This window comes from Rhincodon typus, chromosome 3, assembly GCF_021869965.1.
Source record: "Rhincodon typus isolate 14 chromosome 3, sRhiTyp1.1, whole genome shotgun sequence".
NCBI classification, from domain to species: Eukaryota; Metazoa; Chordata; class Chondrichthyes; order Orectolobiformes; family Rhincodontidae; genus Rhincodon; species Rhincodon typus.
The window spans coordinates 96,778,744-96,797,389 of NC_063334.1; positions in this window are offsets into that span (position 1 = coordinate 96,778,744).

Sequence of the window (18,646 nt, forward strand, 5' to 3'; positions counted from 1 at the left end):
TTCAGCAATCATTGCATGTAAAGCAAAATATAATGTAATTAATTTTTTTTAATCAAGGCCTTCATCATTTACTTCTGCAATGAAACTTATCTCATAAATATTGTAATTGAATTTTTTTTAATCAAGGATATCACCATCCATTTTCAAATTAAACTTGTCTCATACATAATGTAATGAATTATTTTTTAATCAAGAAAGTCACTGTCCATTTTCATATGAAATATTTTACTGCATTACTTTTTGAACATGCTTCTGAATATGAAAATGGATAATAATAATTACGTACTGCACACAGGAACACAGAAATCTAGTGTTCATCATGTCGAGTTGCTAAATCCAATATTAGGATTTAAATAAGACTGCAGTTCTCTGTAATTAGCAGAAAACATCACTATCCAGCATCCAAATTTAGCTACTAAAATTGTATTATTCAAATTTTCTCAAAGCCATGTAATTATTTGTTATGAAAAGGATTTGCCAATTTGATCCAACTTTATTTGGCATATTCTTTACAAGGAGAGTGGTGGGTGCGTGGAATGTGCTGCTGGCAGTGGTAGTGGAGTCAGATACTTTAGAGAGTTTTAAGCAACTCTCGGATAGGCACATGGAGGATAGTAAAATGTAGGGTGTGCAGGGTAGGTAGATCTTAGTAGGATAATAGGTCGGCACAAGATCGTGGGCCGAAGGGCCTATACTGTGCTGTACTGTTCTATGTTTATTCTATTCAGCTTTGGTTCCTACTACATAAGGACTTGATTGAGCAACCTTAACCCCTGGAAATGGGTGGATTTGGGTCCGTAGGAAGACAATAATGTTAAGAATCTGAAACAGGAGCATAGTTCACTTTGAACTCACCGAAGTCCAACTTTAATGAAGGCTGGTTGGTGTGGTGTAGGTGACCAACCCATTCTCAGGAAGTGTATCAATCACAGAAACTTTTTTTAAGAAGGCTATGTTCTTTTATTATGCAGTTTCTGAATTGTTTTTAACTCATGCTATCTTGGTTTCCCATGTCTCAGATAAAAAGAAACAAGCAGGATTGGGCCCCAAAGTTAAATGCCTTTGCACCTTCTCTGGGTGAGGAGGAGCTAGGGTGACCATGAAATATAGGAGCAGAATTAGGCCATTTAGTCCATCGCGTCTGTTCCACCATTCAATGATGGCTGATATGTTTTTCAACTTCATTCTCCTGGCTTCTCCTTGTAACCCTTGAGCCCCTTCATAATGAAGAACCTATCTATCTTTGCCTTGAATACGCTCAATGTCTTGGTCTCCACAGCCTCTGTGGCAAGGAATTCTGCAGATTAACCACCATCTGCCTGAAGAAATTCCTCCTCACCTCAGTTCGAAAGAGTTGTCCCCTCACTCTGACGCTGTGCCCGCGAGTCCTAGTTTCTCCTAGTAGTGGAAACATCTTCTCCACATCCACCCTATTCAGTCCTCTCAGTATTCTGTAAATTTCAATGAGATTTACTTTGTCGTGGACCCATCTCGTGATTAGCAATAGGGGATATTCCACCTTCAACTATCTACAGAAGAAGCACTGCTCATAGATAAGGGACTTACTGCATACTACCAATAATTAATAATAACATCTATATTTGGTCTGGCACAATCGTTAAAGCCTTAGAAAGTTACCATCTTGTCTCCATCCACAGACTGTTTGCAACATCAGTAGAATGGTGGAGCCAAGTAACATGAATATTAATCCTTTCAGAACCAAAACCTATCCACCAAGATGTAGTCTCTTGTGTCTATTTTTCTAGGAAATTGCATATTGCCTAAATGAATTTTATTGAAATTACTTCACAACTGATGTGTTGCCTAAGCATTGCAACTGTACATCAAGCCACATGAGAGATGGTTCGTTTCAGATCAACCTTTATAATTCATTCAGCTGGACTAGTTCTGTAGTTGCAATGTCAATATGGTAAGTAACAATTAATTGTTAAAAAAGCATAGAAAAACAACTAAATGATTTATTAGGAGTTTCATTTTGAGAAACCATATAAATTCAAATCAATACAGAAAGTAAATGCACAATTTAATTTAGCTATTTAGCCACATATATTTCAGAAGAAAATACAACAATTTCGTTTCTGTTCTGTGTCTTAATTTCAAATGAAAATCTTAATGCACAATGTGATTTCTTCAGCGCAGTTTGCATTTATGTTATAGCAACATTGTCCAAATGAGAAATATTAACAATCATTGAAATAAATGCAAGGTGTTGCATTTCATAAGACAAACCAGGGCAGGACTTACATAGTTAATGGTTGGGCCCTGGGGGGTTTTGATGAATAGATGGACTAGGAGTGCAGGTAGATAATTCCTTAAACGTGGCGTCACAGGAAGATAGAGTGATGCAGAAGGTGTTTGGCACGCTTGAGTTCATTAGTCAGTATACTGAGTACAGGAGTTGGAATGTCATGCTACAGCTGTACAAGACCTTGGAATGGCACATTTGGAGTATTGTGTACAATTCTGGCTGCCCTGCTATAGAAACATTGTTATTAAACTAGAAGAGGTGTAAAAAAGATTTACAAGGATTTTACTGAACTGTAAAGTTCACATTTTAAGGAGAGGCCGTATAGGCCGGGACTCTTTTCCTTGGAATGTTGGAGGCTGAGGGGTGACCTAATAGAGGTTTACAAAATCATGAGGGGCTTGGATCAGGTGAATTTGATAAGGTCTTTTCCCTAGGGTGGGCGAGTCCAAAACTAGAGGGCATAGATTTAAGGTGAGAGGGGAAAGATTTAAAAGGAACCTGAAGGGCAACTTTTTCACACAGAAGGTGGTGCATATATGGAACAAGTTGCCGGAGGAGGTGGTAGAGATATGTACAATTACAACATTTAAAAGACATTTGGACAGGCACATGGATACGAAAGGTTTAGAGGGATATGGGCCAAACTAGTTCAGTTTAGGAACTGGTTGGTATAGGTCGAGTTGGGTGAAGGGCCTGTTTCCATAAAGTATGACTCCATAACTCTATTCTGGCATGAATTGATTTATTACAGAATATAATTGTAGCTCTGAATTCTGATTTTCCAAGAATTAATTCTAAAGTCTGTAAATCTAATGATGGAACCAAATCCCCATCGGCTCACTTCCCTGACCACCAATTATGGAAACAGGCTTGCCATAAACATGGTCCTAGCAGCATAGCTCATACCTTGTGAACAACAGCATCCCTACCAAGCTTATGATTAGAAATAGCATTTACTAGTAACAGCTAATTATGATAAAATTAGGAAGAAGTAATGATGTTGGGATAGAAAGCCACACATCCAAGTTTGCTGATGACATGAAGAAATGTGACATTATAGAAGATAGAAGCATAATACAACAAATATATATTAATAGATTTAGTAATTGACAAATCTATGTCAAATGGATTTCATGTAAGTATAAGGTCACCCACTTTGGGCCGAAAAAGGATAGATTACTTTCTGAATTGTGAACAACATAGAAGCAGAAGAAACCCACAGAATCTTGGGCGATGTTCATAAATGGGTAAAATGCCATGAATATGTATAGAAATTGATCAAAAGGCACGATGGAATGCTGGCATTTATATCTAGAGGTCTGGAATGCAAAGAGTTAGAAGTCTACCTTCAGCTATGCTAAACCCTGGTTAGACTACACCTAGAGTAATGTGTAAAGTTTGGACAATACAGCTTAGAAAGGATACATTGCCCTTTTGAAAGAGATTTGCCAGAGATTTGTCAGAATGTTTGCTGAACTCAAAGGGTTAACTTGCTAGAGTAACACAAACTAAGGTTGTATTCCCTGGAATTCAGAAAGTTAAGGGGTGATTTTATTGACATTTCAAATTATTAAGGGGAAGATGTAGAAGACAGTGAAGGAACTATTCTACAGATTAGGATACTAGGACTAGGTGATATGGTTTGTAAATTAGAGTCAAATCTTTCAGGATGAAAATTTAGAAAGTTATTTATTTAAAGGGTGGCAGAAGTTTGGAACTCATTGGCAAATGGGAATTGGTACTTGATAAATTATTATGTTTAAATCTTTGGTTAATTGGTCAGGAGAAAGAGGGAAGCATATGTCGAGTATAGACAGCAGAGATCCAGTGAATCCTGAGAAGAACATAAAGACAGTAGGTGTATACTTAAGAGGGAAATCAGGAGGGCAATTAGAGGACATGAAATAGCTTAGGCAAATAGAGTTAAGGAGAATCCAAAGGAATTAAGGACAAAAGGGTAACTAGGAAGAGAATAGAGCCCCTTAAAGATCAGAAAGGTGGCCAATGTGGGGAACCATAGGAGCTGGAGAAGATACTAAACAAGTATGTTGCATCAGTGTTTACTGTGGAGAACAATATGGAAGATATACAACGTGGGGAAATAAATAGTGACATCTTGAAAAATGTCCATATTACAGAGGAGGAGGTGCTGGATGCCTTAAAATGCATAAAGGTGATAAATCCCCAAGACCTGATCAGGTATACCCTAGACCTTTATGAGAGCTGGGGAAGTAATTGCCAGAACCCTTGCTGAGATATTTGTATCATGGATAGCCACAAGTAAGGTGCCCGAAGACTGGAGGTTGGCTAACGTGTGCCACTATTTCAGAAAAGTGGTAGGAAAAACCAGGGAAAAATTGACCGGTGAGTCTGACATTTGTTGCAGGGACTCCTGAGGGACAGGATTTACATGTATTTGGAAAGGCAAGGACTGATTAGGGATGGTGAACATGGCTTTGTGCTGGGAAATAGAGTCTCACTAACTTAATTGCGTTTTTTGAGGAAGTAACAAAGAGGATTGATGAGGTCAGAGCTGTGGACATGATCTATATGGTCTTCAGTAAGGCATTTGACAAGGTTCCTCGTGGTGGACTGGTTAGCAAGGTTAGATCACATGGAATACAGGGAGAACTAGCTTATGGATACAGAACTGGCTCAAAGGTGGAAGACAGAGGGTAATGGTGGAGGGTTGCTTTTCAAGCTGGAGGCCTGTGACCAGCAGTGTGCCACAAGGATCGATGCTGGGTCCACCGCTTTTTATCACTTACATTAATGATTTGAATGTGAATATAGCAGGTATGGTGAGTGAATTTGCAGATGACACCAAAATTGGAGATGTAGTGGACAGCAAAGAAGATTACCTCAGAGTACAATGGGATCTTGATCAGATGGGCCAGTGGGCCGAGGAGTGGCAGATGGAGTTTAATTTAGATAAATGTGAGCTGCTGCATTTTGGAAAGGCAAATCAGGGCAGGACATATACACTTAATGGTAAGGTCCTTGGGAGTGTTGCTGAACAAAGACACCTTGGAGAACAGGTTCATAGTTCTGTCAAAATGGAGTCTCAGGTAGATAGGATATTAAGGAAAGCATTTGGTATGCTTGCCTTTATTGGTCAGTGCATTGAGTATAGGAATTGGGAGGCCATGTTGTGGCCATACAGGATATTGGTTAGGCCACTTTTGGAATATTGTGTATAATTCTGGTCACTCTGCTATATGAAGGATGTTGTGAAACTTGAAAGGGTTCAGAAAAGGTTTACAAGGATGTTGCCAGGGTTGGAGGGTTTGAGCTATGGGGAGAAGCTGAATAGGCTGGGGCTATTTTCCCTGAAGCATCGGAGGCGGAGGGGTGATCTTCTAGAGGTTTACAAAATCATGAGGGGCATGGATAGGGTAGATAGTCAAGGTCTTTTCCCTGAGATGGGGGAGTCCAAAACTAGAGGGCATAGGTTTAAGGTGAGAGGGGAAAGATTTAAAAGGGATCTAAGGGGCAGCTTTTTCACGCAGAGTGGTGCGTGTATGGAATGAGCTGTCAGAGGAAGAGTTGGAGGTTAATTACAATATTTAAAATGCATCTGGATGGATATATGAATAGGAAGGGTTTAGGTGGATATGGACCAATACTGGCAAATGGGACTAGATTTATTTAGAATATCTGGTCGGCATGGAAAAGTTGAACTGAAGAGTCTGTTTCTGTGCTGTACATCTCTAAGATGATATAATTGATTTTCTTAACCACAGTATTAAGGGATATGTGGAAAAAATAATATATGGAGTTGTGCCACAAATCAATCATTATCTAATTAAATGACACAACAGGATTGATAAGTTGAGCAGCTTGCTCTTATCTTCCTATTATGTGAATACCTGGATGTGAAATAGTTTATTTCTTAACTCAATGACAATTTCTCAAGAATCAATCTCCCGGTTTAATAGTTAAACAAAGCCTGTCAGTTAATTGCCAGTCATAATTAACCAGTGCATTTTCCATAGCAATGCTTCTACTAATCAGAGCACACTTAGAACATAGAACAGTACAGCACAGTTTAGGTCCGTCAGCCCACGATGTTTTCCCAACCTATTATCCTACTCTAAGATCAATCTACCCTGCATACCCTACATTTTACTATCCTCCACGTACCTATCCAAGAGTCGCTTAAATGTCTCTAAAGTATCTGACTCCACTACCGCTGCCGGCAGCGCGTTCCACACACCCATCACTCTCTGTGTAAAGAACCTACCTCTGACATCTCCCCTATACCTTCATCCAATCACCTTAAAATTATGCCCCCTCATAATAGTCATTTCCACCCTGGGAAAAAGTCTCTGACTATCTACTCTGTCTATACCTCTCATCATCTTGTACACCTCTATCAAGTCACCTCTCATCCTTCCTCACTCCAATGAATAAAGCCCTAGCTCCGTCAACCTTTCCTCATAAGACCTGCCCTCCAGTCCAGGCAGCATCCTGGTAAACCTCCTCTGCACCCTCTCTAAAGCTTCCACATCCTTCCTATAATGAGGCGACCAGAACTGAACACAATATTCCAAGTATGCTCTAACCAGGATTTTATAGACCTACAGCATGACCTCGCGGCTCTTCAACTCAATCCCCCTGCCAGTGAAAGCCAACACACCATACGCCTTCTTAACAACTTTATCAACTTGGGTGGCAACTTTGAGGGATCTATGGATGTGGACCCCAATATCCCTCTGTTCCTCCACACTGCCAAGAATCCTGCCATTAACCCTGTATTCAAATTCGACCTTCCAAAATGAATCACTTCACACTTTTCTGGGTTGAATTCCACCTGCCACTTCTTTGCCCAGCTCTGCATCCTGTCAACGTCCCATTGCAACCTACAACAGCCCTCCACACTATCCACAACTCCACCAACCTTCGTGTTATCGGCAAACTTACTAACTCACCCTTTCGCTTCCTCATCCAAGTCATTTATAAAGATCACAAAGAATAGAGGTCCCAGAACAGATGCCTGTGGCACACCACTGGTCACTGAGCTCCAGGCTGAATACTTTCCATCTACTACCACCCTCTGTCTTCTATTGGACAGCCAGTTTGTATCCAGAAAGCCAAATTTCCCTGAATCCCATGCCTCCTTACTGTCTGAATGAGCCTACCATGGGAAACCTTATCAAACATCTTGCTAAAATCCATATACACCACATCCACTGCTCTACCTGCATCAAAGTGTTTTGTCACATCCTCAAAGAATTCAATAAGGCTTGTGAGGCATGATCTGCCCCTCACAAAACCATGCTGAAGATCTCTTGCCAAACAATCAACACACTTGTGTCACACAGTATAATAGTTGGTTTTCCTCTTAAACTGGTATCGTTGCAAATTGTTCTGATGAGAGCAAAATGAAAAGCTTGAACAAAATGTGACTTTTTAAGGTAATTTCTGACATCAGCAAATTTAGCTACAATAAATATGATCTCCACATTCAAGTCATTGACATCATTGTAAATAGTTAAAGTCCAACCACTAATCCCTGTGGAACTTCACTAGTTTTAGATTGCCGACTAAAAAAAAATCTATTTATTCCTACTATCTGCTTCCTGATACCTAAGCAATCTTCTATCCATACTAACATGTTACCCTTACACCATGAGTTTTTACTTTGTGTAGTAAACTTTGATGTGGCACCTTATCAAATGCCTTTTAGAAATCCAAGTACTCCATATCCACAGATTCTCCTTTATCTACCTTACTTCCTCAAACTTCATTAAACCATTTAAACATGAACATTCCTTAGGATGCTCTAGAGTGCTTTACAGCCAATAATGTAATTTTGAAAAGCACCTAAGGAAATGTGGCAACCAATTTATATGCAGCAGTTCTCCACAAACAACAATGAGACACTGGGCCAGATAATTTGTACTGCTGGTAGTATTTGAGGACTGAATATTGCCTTGGGTATTTCTCCAATGCCACTGTTTAAATGAAAAAAATCGCATATTTATTTATTCTGTGCCATTATTTCTATTTAGAGGTCCATTAAGTATTGACTATTAATTGTTAAATCACATTAATTCCATTAATTCACCCCTGGGTTACAAGTCCATGGAAGTCGATCCAGTAGGCATATGAATGGCCATGTTACAGATATAAAGAATGTTATACAGTTTAAAGAACAAGAATAGGGTTTGTTGAATCAAATGAGCTTTACACTAAAAAGAGTTCTTGGGCAAGGTGGCTATAGGTGTTGAGTCAAATGAGGTGATGGTTCTTTACCCTTGTCTGCAGGGAAAGATCCAATGACATTAAATTAGCACTGCTGTTAACATATTGGTGTCATGTTATTCACTTTTCAAACTGGCTCAGAATTTCCTGAGAAGCTGGATATCTTTGAGCTACACCTGTTCATCCCAGTATTGCTACAATAACTATCAGAACTGGTTTACTGTACAACTATTAATGTTTCTCAGCTGAAAATATTCTCATCAGTTTGGAGAAGCTCAGGTGAATATTCTGTCCCTTGCTCTGTGTTTTTCTCACTGATATGCTATTCCCCTTCAATGTCAATCACCTCTATGAACAGCTGACAATGCAGAACCGTGGGAACAGACAGATCAAGAAGTTAACAACCAGCCACTAATCACCATGACTGTCACAACATCTCCACGGATAGAACTTTCAGCTTTCCACAGAGAATAGGCATTAACCTACCAAAGCATATATTACACTTTTAAGGAAGTGTCAAGGTTTGCACTTGGCAAGGGGACTAAAGGTGTTAACAAACACTGTTTTGCAACTATTGCAGCTACATCCTGAACTAGGAAATGGTTGCCTAACTGAATAGAGCTGAGTATTGTTTGAACAACTGTTAAAATTTATTACTTGATCTGATTTGTATTTCACTTGTAATTTTACATCTCCTATAAATTATATTTTGAGGTGCTATCTTGTTGAAATGCAGGCAATCCAGGTGGCAGCCTTGGTTCAGCTATTGTGCACATGTTCCTCTGAGTCAGAAGGTTCTGGGCTCCAAATCCCTATCTGAGACTTGAATGCATATTCTGTAAGACCATCCAGTACAGCACTGAAAGAATTATGTGCTGTCAAGCGTGATATTCAGATGAGATGAGAACACCACAATTCAATGTGTACTCTTATGTTGTCATAAAAGATAATATTGCCCTATTTTAAAGAGAGTTAAGAGAGGTCTGGTGTTCCGACCTATCCCTCCGACTAAAATCAGTAAAAGCAGATTTCCTTGTCATTTATCTCATTAATGTTTCTGGAATTTTATTGAATGCAAATTGTCTGCTTCATTTTTTATAATAGAGAACATACCTCACTACATTCATTGACTATGAAGTGCTTTGGGACATCCAGACATTGTAAAATCTGCTATACATAAATATGTATCTTTCTTTGATTTTATTACTCCTAAACTTGTGACTCCTTAAAAAAGAATGACGGCAGATGGACAGACAGTGTGGTGCTGATCATAAATACTTCTGTTAAATTGTCAAAATCTTTACACAGCATCCAGCACAGGATGAAATTTCCTCCAATGAAATATTGGGAAGACTGGGGCCATTTTATTCCCACTAAAGCCATGTTTCTTATACGCCACTTTCATGCTTTTCCTTGGAAATTGTCTGAGTTTGAACCAGACTCTTTAGAGCCATAGTGCCATATTTGACTCTGAAATGAGCTTTCAACCACATATTCACGTTCTCACTGAGACAGCATGGGCTGAATTTTACCAGAAATCAACCAAGTGCCAATTTTAGCAAGTTTACTCGAGACCTGGTGAGATTTTTTATGCTATTTTCCAAAACTCACCTCACTAGCAATGCGCCATGCCTCTGTGGTTCCCACTCGTCCTATCTTCCCTCTTGCCAGAGGCAGAAGTTCTTGCCGCTGCCAGCATCTCCTGGCATTCCCAGCCCCGGCACCATTTTTAAAACCCAGTCATGTCCCTGGTCACATGCTGCCAGCTAGGAGCTGCCCTTCACAGTGCATAGAATACGAAGGGAACTTAAAAAAAGAAATGCTTCTCAGGACATATAGGTCGCACGGCTGACACTTCATTGCACATGCAAGAGTACCTTCATTAATGTACTGCTATTTATGAAACAAGCTACACAGGTTACCTGTCCTTAGTGTCATCGCATCCTGGGATCCTGTCAATATAAGTGCTACTCTTTCCTTAGTGTTTAATGTAGTTTAACATTTGCTCATTGTGCAAAATGGGACCATCACAAACAGGAAAGTCTTCAAACAATTGAAAATATTAACCTTTTTCAGCAACAGCAAAAGTGAAGAATAAACCAGCAGAGGCTGCATTTGCCTCTGGGAACAGACAGGGATTGCTCGCCTTCAGAGCAGGAACAACTTTACAATCATTGAGTGATCACTGTACCCAGCTCTCATCTGCTGGGAGTGGGTATCAATTAAGTTCTGTCTGATTTATTGCATGTGATGCAGCAACATTCTGGAAGATGCCTTCCTCCTGCTCAAGGTCCTCATCTCCCTCCTGGGAAGACTGTTGCTGCTCTCCCATCTCATCAGAGTCCAACACATCCTCTCTTTGTCCTCTCCAGTAGTGCAGGGTGTAACAAACAAGGATTATGAGGCACACTCTGTCTGGGATAGACTGCAGGGCCACTCCAGACCAATCCATGAGTTGGAATCTCATCTTCAACAGGCCACCTTTGCCTCCCAGTAACCATCTTTGTAAGACACCCTGGCCTTGAAAGTATGGAATACTCCTCCATACAGTGGGGACATGGAAGACTCTCACAAGCAGGGTTATGGATGTTTCTACTTAGACCTTTGACTTAGGTATCTTAACCCTGAATGACCAAGCAGCTGACTGATTATGTTCAAGCCCCTGGACTGATAATGGATGCTGCCCTTGACTTACTGTGCTGGCATCCACCCCTCCCCCCCAGACGGAAGGCTGTCTCTAATAACTTAACTGAGGACTACTCTCCTTAGGCTTTGAGATATGGCCATTGGGTAAAGTTCCTCAGGGTAGCGTCCTAGGTCCAACCATCTTCAGCTGCTTCATCAATGACCTTCCTTCCATCATAATGTCAGAAGTAGGAAGGTTCGCTGATGATTGCACAATGTTCAGCACCATTCATGTCTCTTCAAAAACCGAAGCAGTCCATGTTCAAATACAACAAGATCTGGACAATATCCAGGCTTGGGCTGACAAATGGCAAGTAACATTTGCACTACACAAATGGCAGGCAATGATCAACTCCAATAAGAGACAATCTAACCACCTCCCCTTGACATTCTTTGACCAGAAACTCAACTGGACTCACCACATAAGCATAGTGACTACCAGAGAAGTGCAGAAGCTAGGAAAACTGCAGAGAGTAACTCACCTTCTGACTACACAAAATTTGTCCATCATCTGCAAGGCACAAATCAGGAGTGTGATTGAACTTACCTGAGTGGGCACAGCTTCAACAGCCCGCAAGAAGCTTGACACCATCAGGACAAAGCAGCCTGTTTGATTGGGACTACGTCCGCAAACATCCACTCCCTCTACCACCAATGCTCAGTAACAGCAGTGTGTGCTAGCTACAAGATGCATCACAGAAATACACCAAAGATCTTTAGACAATGCCTTTCAAACCTACAAGCACTTCCATGTAGAAGGAACAGGGCAACAGATACAGGAGAACACCACCACCTGCATTTCTCCTCCAAGCCACTCACCATCCTGACTTGGAAATATATCACCATTCCTTCACTGTTGCTGGCTCAAAATCCTGGCATTCCCTCCCTAATGGTGTTGTGGGTCTACCTACAGCAGGTGGACTGCAGCGGTTCAAGAAGGCAGCGTACCACCATCTTCTCAGGGTCAAATAGGATGAGAAATAAATGCTGGTCAGTCAGCAATGCGCACACCCACAAGTTATAAAAATTATGTAGTGCTTTTGCCACCTAAACTGCATGCTGTAGGTGTGAGATTAACAGAGCACAGTGCCATTCAGCAACATTTCCATTCTTGTGAGTGATGGCTACTAACAACCACAACAAGGCTTTGTGTATACACCAAATGGGAAGGCAAAACCAACCCAAAACATCAGCCTTCCTGCTCCTATGATGCTGCTTGGCCTGCTGTGTTCATCCAGCTCTACACCTTGTTATCTCAGATTTTCCAGCATCTGCAGTTCCTGCTATCTCTATTCTAAACTCATGTTCAGGCTGCAAGGCACAGTGTACAAGGGCTGTGCAAGGCAACGACGCTGTGAGCATTGAAGTAGGCACAAAGTAAATGAGTTTTAAGAGAGAAAGTTGGGAGTCCTGAAATATACCGTGGTCAAATCCGTGAGGTGGTTGCTTGTTCCTGCATACAAAATATCCTGGCAGCAGAATTCCAATGAAACTGGCACATTCCAAAATGCATCATTGAATTGTAGAACCATATTGTAAGTGGATTAGAGATGTGCACGAGGGTGCAATGAGGCTGATACGTATCCAATGCCAATGTCCCCCCTGCTGCAGCTAATTAGTATGTGGTAACTATCTTCACTGTAAGCAATAAGGAGCCAATTACAAAATTTTCTTGAGTTACTCAAAGAGAAACTTTATTACTGGCTAACAGTCTTGTTTACTAAATGAGAAATGCTTAAGATTTGAAATACTTACTTGCTGCCAGGTACCATTCAATCTCAATCACACTTTGAAGAGATTTGTGGTCCAACATTTGGGATGACCTTGCAGAAAGTTGAAATCGCCTGCTGATTTTTGACAGCAAACGCTGAGTGATGACCACAATGCAGCAAGCACTGACTGTCAGTGTGAAATGCTAATGCTTGTTATCGATCTAATTGCCTTGTAAGGAATTCAAAAGAGGATTCCAATGCAGAATTCACAGTGAAATGCTCAGGAATAGTGGCGTGGCACATATCAGAGAATGTAAAACTACAACCTGGGAATGTTGCAGGTGGAAAGATATACCTTCAATAAGAAAAAGAGCACCAACATCTACTAATATTGTGCCTTTAAGGTAATAAAACATCCCAAGGTACTTTACAGATGTGTTATAAATAAAATTAGACACTAAGCATACAATGCTATATTAAGGTAGATTATGGGTAGGTTTCAAGGAGCAAAGCGAGATAAACAGAATAAGGGAACTCTGGAGCTTAGATTTAAGACAGCTGATGGTAAAAGCACCAATGGTGCTCAATTAAAATCAGACATTGGGAACAAAAAATAGATGACTACAGATAACTTGGAGGGTTTGGGGTTGCAGGAGATTTCAGAGATATGAGAGGGTTAAGACCAGGGAGGGATTTGAAAGCAAGGGTGAAAATTTTATAATTGAGGCACTATTTCTCATGACAGTCAGTCAGCACAGGAATATCGGGCGAACATCACTTGGTGAAAATGAGAAAATATCCACCAGAGCTTTGGATGAACCCAAATTTCCGGCAGCAGGAATGTGTGAAAGCTATATAGAAGTGCATTGAAGGAATGGAGTTTAGAGGTAATTGAGGTATGGATGATGGTTTCATCCTAAAAAGTATTTAAACCTGTGTTGCGATCAACTGGGGACATTGAAAAAAGGGAGCTGATTCATGTCCAAGATAACAGATCAATGACTAACAGAAGAACTGGAGTGGCAAAATAAATTGTTCCTTCAAAAGCCATTTTTTAATAAAAAGAACAATACAAAGGTTTTCTTGGGTCTATAAAACAGAAGTGCTAAGATTGCCATGCTTTTCTAGAACAAGAGCAAACTTATGAAAAATTCTTGGAAGAATTTAAAGGTTTAGTTCAGTACACTGAGAATGAGCTAAGAACCAGGAAAACAGAAATTACAAAGCAAGACATCTACAGTTAAAAATTGAGGATACTGAAATGGATACATTAAAATTGGAGCAGCAGAGATCAGAAATAGAATTCCAACAGAAAGAAGTAAAGTGAATTCCTGGAATGGGAAAAAGAGAGAAAGAGAGAGACAAGAAAATGAAAATGAGAGAAAGAGGCATGATCAAGAACAGAAAAAGAGAGAGAATTCCTGGAAACAGAAACAGAAAGGGAGTTTAAACGGAAATAGCTCAAGCTGAGGAGTATCTGAAAGTGCCGTTTGAATATACCTCTGGTGAGGGAACCATTTCTAACTCAGCCTTAAATTCTAAAGTATTCTAGCTCATCCATTTAATGTTTAAGTTAGATGAAGAAAAGGTGGATGTCTTCTTTAACTCAAATGGTTATAGAGCAGTTAAAATGGCTCATCCAACAATGGGCACTGTTGTTGCAGAGTAAGCCCATGGAAAAAGTGCACAGAGTTTACTCCATCCTATCTGACGAGAGTGTAGCCATTTATGAGGCAGCAAATTAAGTGCATGGCAGTTTGTCCCAGCAAAGATTCCATATCCTCAGGAAATGTCCTGGCCAGACATACATATCTGCAATTTGGCAGCTTATGCAGCCTGCTTTTGTCTGATGAATAGGAACTTAAAACTGAGGTCACTAACAAAAATCTTCATGAGACAATTCTCATCAAGGAGTTCAAAAACTCTGTACCATTCCCAATCAACTCTCACGTTGGGGAACAGAGGGTGGCTCAGTCCAGACAGGCAGCTATTCTGGCAGATAAATACAGTAAACATTGGACCATAAACTGAGGTAGACTGGGGTCTAGAATGTTTTACAGAGCAGAAAGATTTTTTTGGGACGAGCTGGTAATTCAGCACCGACCAGGGATTGAACTGAGTGTCTACTGGTCGGATTGGCTCAGGATCAAAGCATGCAATACATTTAGCTGCTGAGCCTTTGAAACGCTAGAAAGAAGTAAATACCCTGACTCAAAATGGAGAGAAAATGGGATCAATGAACAAATCTATCTAATTTCATAATGACTGAATGAATTATAAAATTAATTCAAGTATTAGAATACATAATTACGAGTGAAATTCGATGCCATGTTCTGTTCAGACTTATTCTTCACAGATTTGGAAACAAACTGTTGCCTCTACGGTAACAAGGTGTGGAGCTGGAGGAACACAGCAGGCCAGGCAGCATCAGAGGAGCAGGAAAGCTGACGGTTCGGGTCTGGACCCTTCTTCAGAAATGGGGGAGGGGTCAGTGGGCTCACTGACCAACCCCCAAACCAACTCCCTACCTACGCTCACCTTTACTGGCTTCATCTCTGCCTCCTTGATCTGTCTGTCTTATCTCCACCTATCTGCTCCCCTATTCACCTTCTATCATCGCCTCCCCCTCTCTCTATTTATTTCAGAGCCCCCTTCCCCTCCCCCATTTCTGAAGAAGGGTCTAGACCCGAAACGTCAGCTTTCCTGCTCCTCTGATGCTGCCTGGCCTGCTGTGTTCCTCCAGCTCCACACCTTGTTATCTCAGACTCCCGCATTGGCAGTTCCTACTATCTCTGTTGCCTCTATGGCATTTGTTTACTAAGAAAAAGAGAGATGTATTGTATTAAAAAGTATATTGTTTATTTTGTCCATTAAGTCTACCACATACATATATTAGCCCGGCACGGTTGCTCAGTGGTTAGCACTGCTGCCTCACAGTGCCAGGGTGCTCCAGTTTCCTCCCACAGTCCAACGATGTGCAGGTTAGGTGGATTGGCCATGCTGGATTGCCCACGGTGATTGGGGGAATGGGTTGGATGGGGTGCTCTGGGGGTCAGTGTGGATCTGTTGGGTCGGGAGGGCCTGTCTCCACACAATGGGGATTCAATGATATTCTAACAGAGTAAAGGAATCCATGTTGTAATAGCATTTGCAGTTCAGCTTCTGAATGCATTATGTCAAATATTACTGTTCTGTCCCAAGAACTTCACAATCTTTAGTTTGAGAAAAGTGCTTCATTTATGCATATCACTCCTTTATATTAAGTAAAGATTTTCAGGATGCCATAAACATGTGAGACATACACAATTTTTTTATGGAGATTCTCCGAAGGTTCTTGAAGATCACAATTTAATCCTACAGCTAACTTCTAGTGTTATACCCAAAACTGCACTGTAGGGACTCTATATTAAAAAGCAATGATAATTAGTTGGTCCATTCCTATTTCTAAAATATTACCATCAGACATAGCAGATGAGGGAGCAACTATAAAAAGGAGGGCAGTCAAGCAGAACTGAGTGTGTTGTTCTGAAATACACACAGTATATGAAACAAGGTAAATGATCTTGTAGCACAGATTGAAATTGGCAGCCATGATGTTGTGGGTTTTGCAGAGCTGAGGCTTCAAGGAGATCAGGGCTGAGAACTAAATATCTTAGGATGTGTGACCTATTGAGAGGACAGGCAGATGGGCAAAGGGGATGGGGTTGCCTTGTTGGTAAGAAATAAAATCAAATTGATAGCAAGAAGTGATATAGAGTCAGAAGGCAAGGAATCTGTGTGAGTGGAGTTGAGGAACCGCAAAGGGAAGAAGACCCTGATGGAAGTTAGGTACAGGCCTCCTCGCAATAATCAGGATGTAGGGCAGAACATAAATCAGGAAATAGAAAAGGCATGTAAGATAGGCACTAATACAATTATCATGGTGTATTTCAATACGCAGGTGGACTGGGAAGATCAGGTTGGTAGCTGATCTCAAGCAAAGAGATTTGTGGAATGCCTACGAGATGGCTTTTTGGAGTAGCTTTGTGGTTGAACCTGCTATGGAACGGGCAATTCTGGATTTGATGATGTGTAATGCTGCAGACTTGATGAGGGAACTTAAGCTGAAGGAACCCCGAGGGGGCAGTGACCATAATAGGATAGAATTCATCTGCAGTTTGAGAGGGAGAAGCTTGGATCAGATGGAACGGTATTACAATTGAGTAAAGTAACTACAAAGACATGAGGGAGGAGCTGACCAGAGGTATTGGAAGGGGAGCCCAGCAGGCTAGACAATGAAGTAGTAATGGCAGGAGCTTCTGGAAGTAATTCAGGAGGCACAGTAGAAATTCATCCCAAGGAACATACTAAAGAGAAGACAAGGCAGCCATAGCTGACAGGGGAAGTCAGGAACAGCATAAAAGTGAAAGAAAAAACATACAATGTGGTGAAGATTAGTGGGAAACTAGAGAATTGGGAGCCTTTAAAAACCACCAGAGGATAATTAAAAATCAAGAGAGGAGGGTAGAAGATGAAATATGAGGGTAAGCTAGCTAGTAATATGAAAGAAGATTGCAAGAGTATTTTTTTAGATATCTAAGAGGTCAGAGAGATGAGGGAATGGACATTGGACCACTGGAAAATGAGGCTGGAGAAGTAGTAATGGGGAACAGAGAAATGATGGAGGAAATCAATACATACTTTGCATCAGTTTTCACAGTAGAAGACAACAGTAACATATCAGCACTATAAGAGAGTCAGGGGACGGGACTCTCGTGACCATCATGAAAGAGAATTTGTTGGGGAAGCTAAAAAGCCTGAAGATAGATAAATCACCCCAACTGGATGGATTTCATCCTCCAGAGTTCTGAAGGAGATAGCTGAGCAGATTGTGGAGGCATTGGTGGTTATCTTTCAGGAATCACTGGAGTCAACGAGGGTCCTAGAGGGCTGAAAAATGGCTAATGTAACACCCCTGTTTAGGAAGGGAAGGAGGCAGAAGCCAGAAAATTACAGGCAGCATAGCCGAATCACCACTGTTGGTAAGATTTTAGAATCCATTATTAATGATCAAAGAGCAGAGTGCTTGGAAATGCCTGGTAAAATAGAGCTGAGTCAGCATGGCTTCATCAAGGGGAGGCCATGCCTGACAAATCCGTTAGAATCCTTTCACGAGGTAGCAAGCAAGTTAGAAAAGGAGAGCCAGTGGATGCGAACTATTTGAATTTCCAGAAGGCCTTTGATAAGGCTTCACACAGGAGGTTGCTAAAAAGGCAAAAACTCATTGTTTTAAGGGTAAGGTACTGGCATAGATAGAGGATTGGCTGACTGCCAGAAGGCAGACACTGAGCATAAAGGGGTCTTTTTCAGGATGGCAAATGGTGACTAGTAGAGCTCTGCAGGGTTCCATGTTGGGACCATAACTATTCACATTATACACTAACAATCTGGAAAAAGGAACTGAGGGCATTGTTGCTAAGTTTGCAAATGACACAAAAATAGGTGAAGAGCCACGTAGTGTTGAAGAGGCAAGGAAGCTGTAGAAGGAATTGACAAGCTAGGAGAGTGGGCAAAGAAGAGGCTGATGGAATAGAATGTAGGAAAGTGTGAGATCATGCACTTTGGTAGAAAGAATAGAGGCATGGACTATAAATGTGGAGCTGTAAAAGCACAGCAGATTAGACAGCATCCAAGGGGCAGGAAAGTCAATGTTTTGGGCTGAAATCCTTTGTCAGCCCAGTCCTGACGTAGGGTTTAGGCCTGAACCGTTGACTTTCCTGCTCCTCGGATGCTG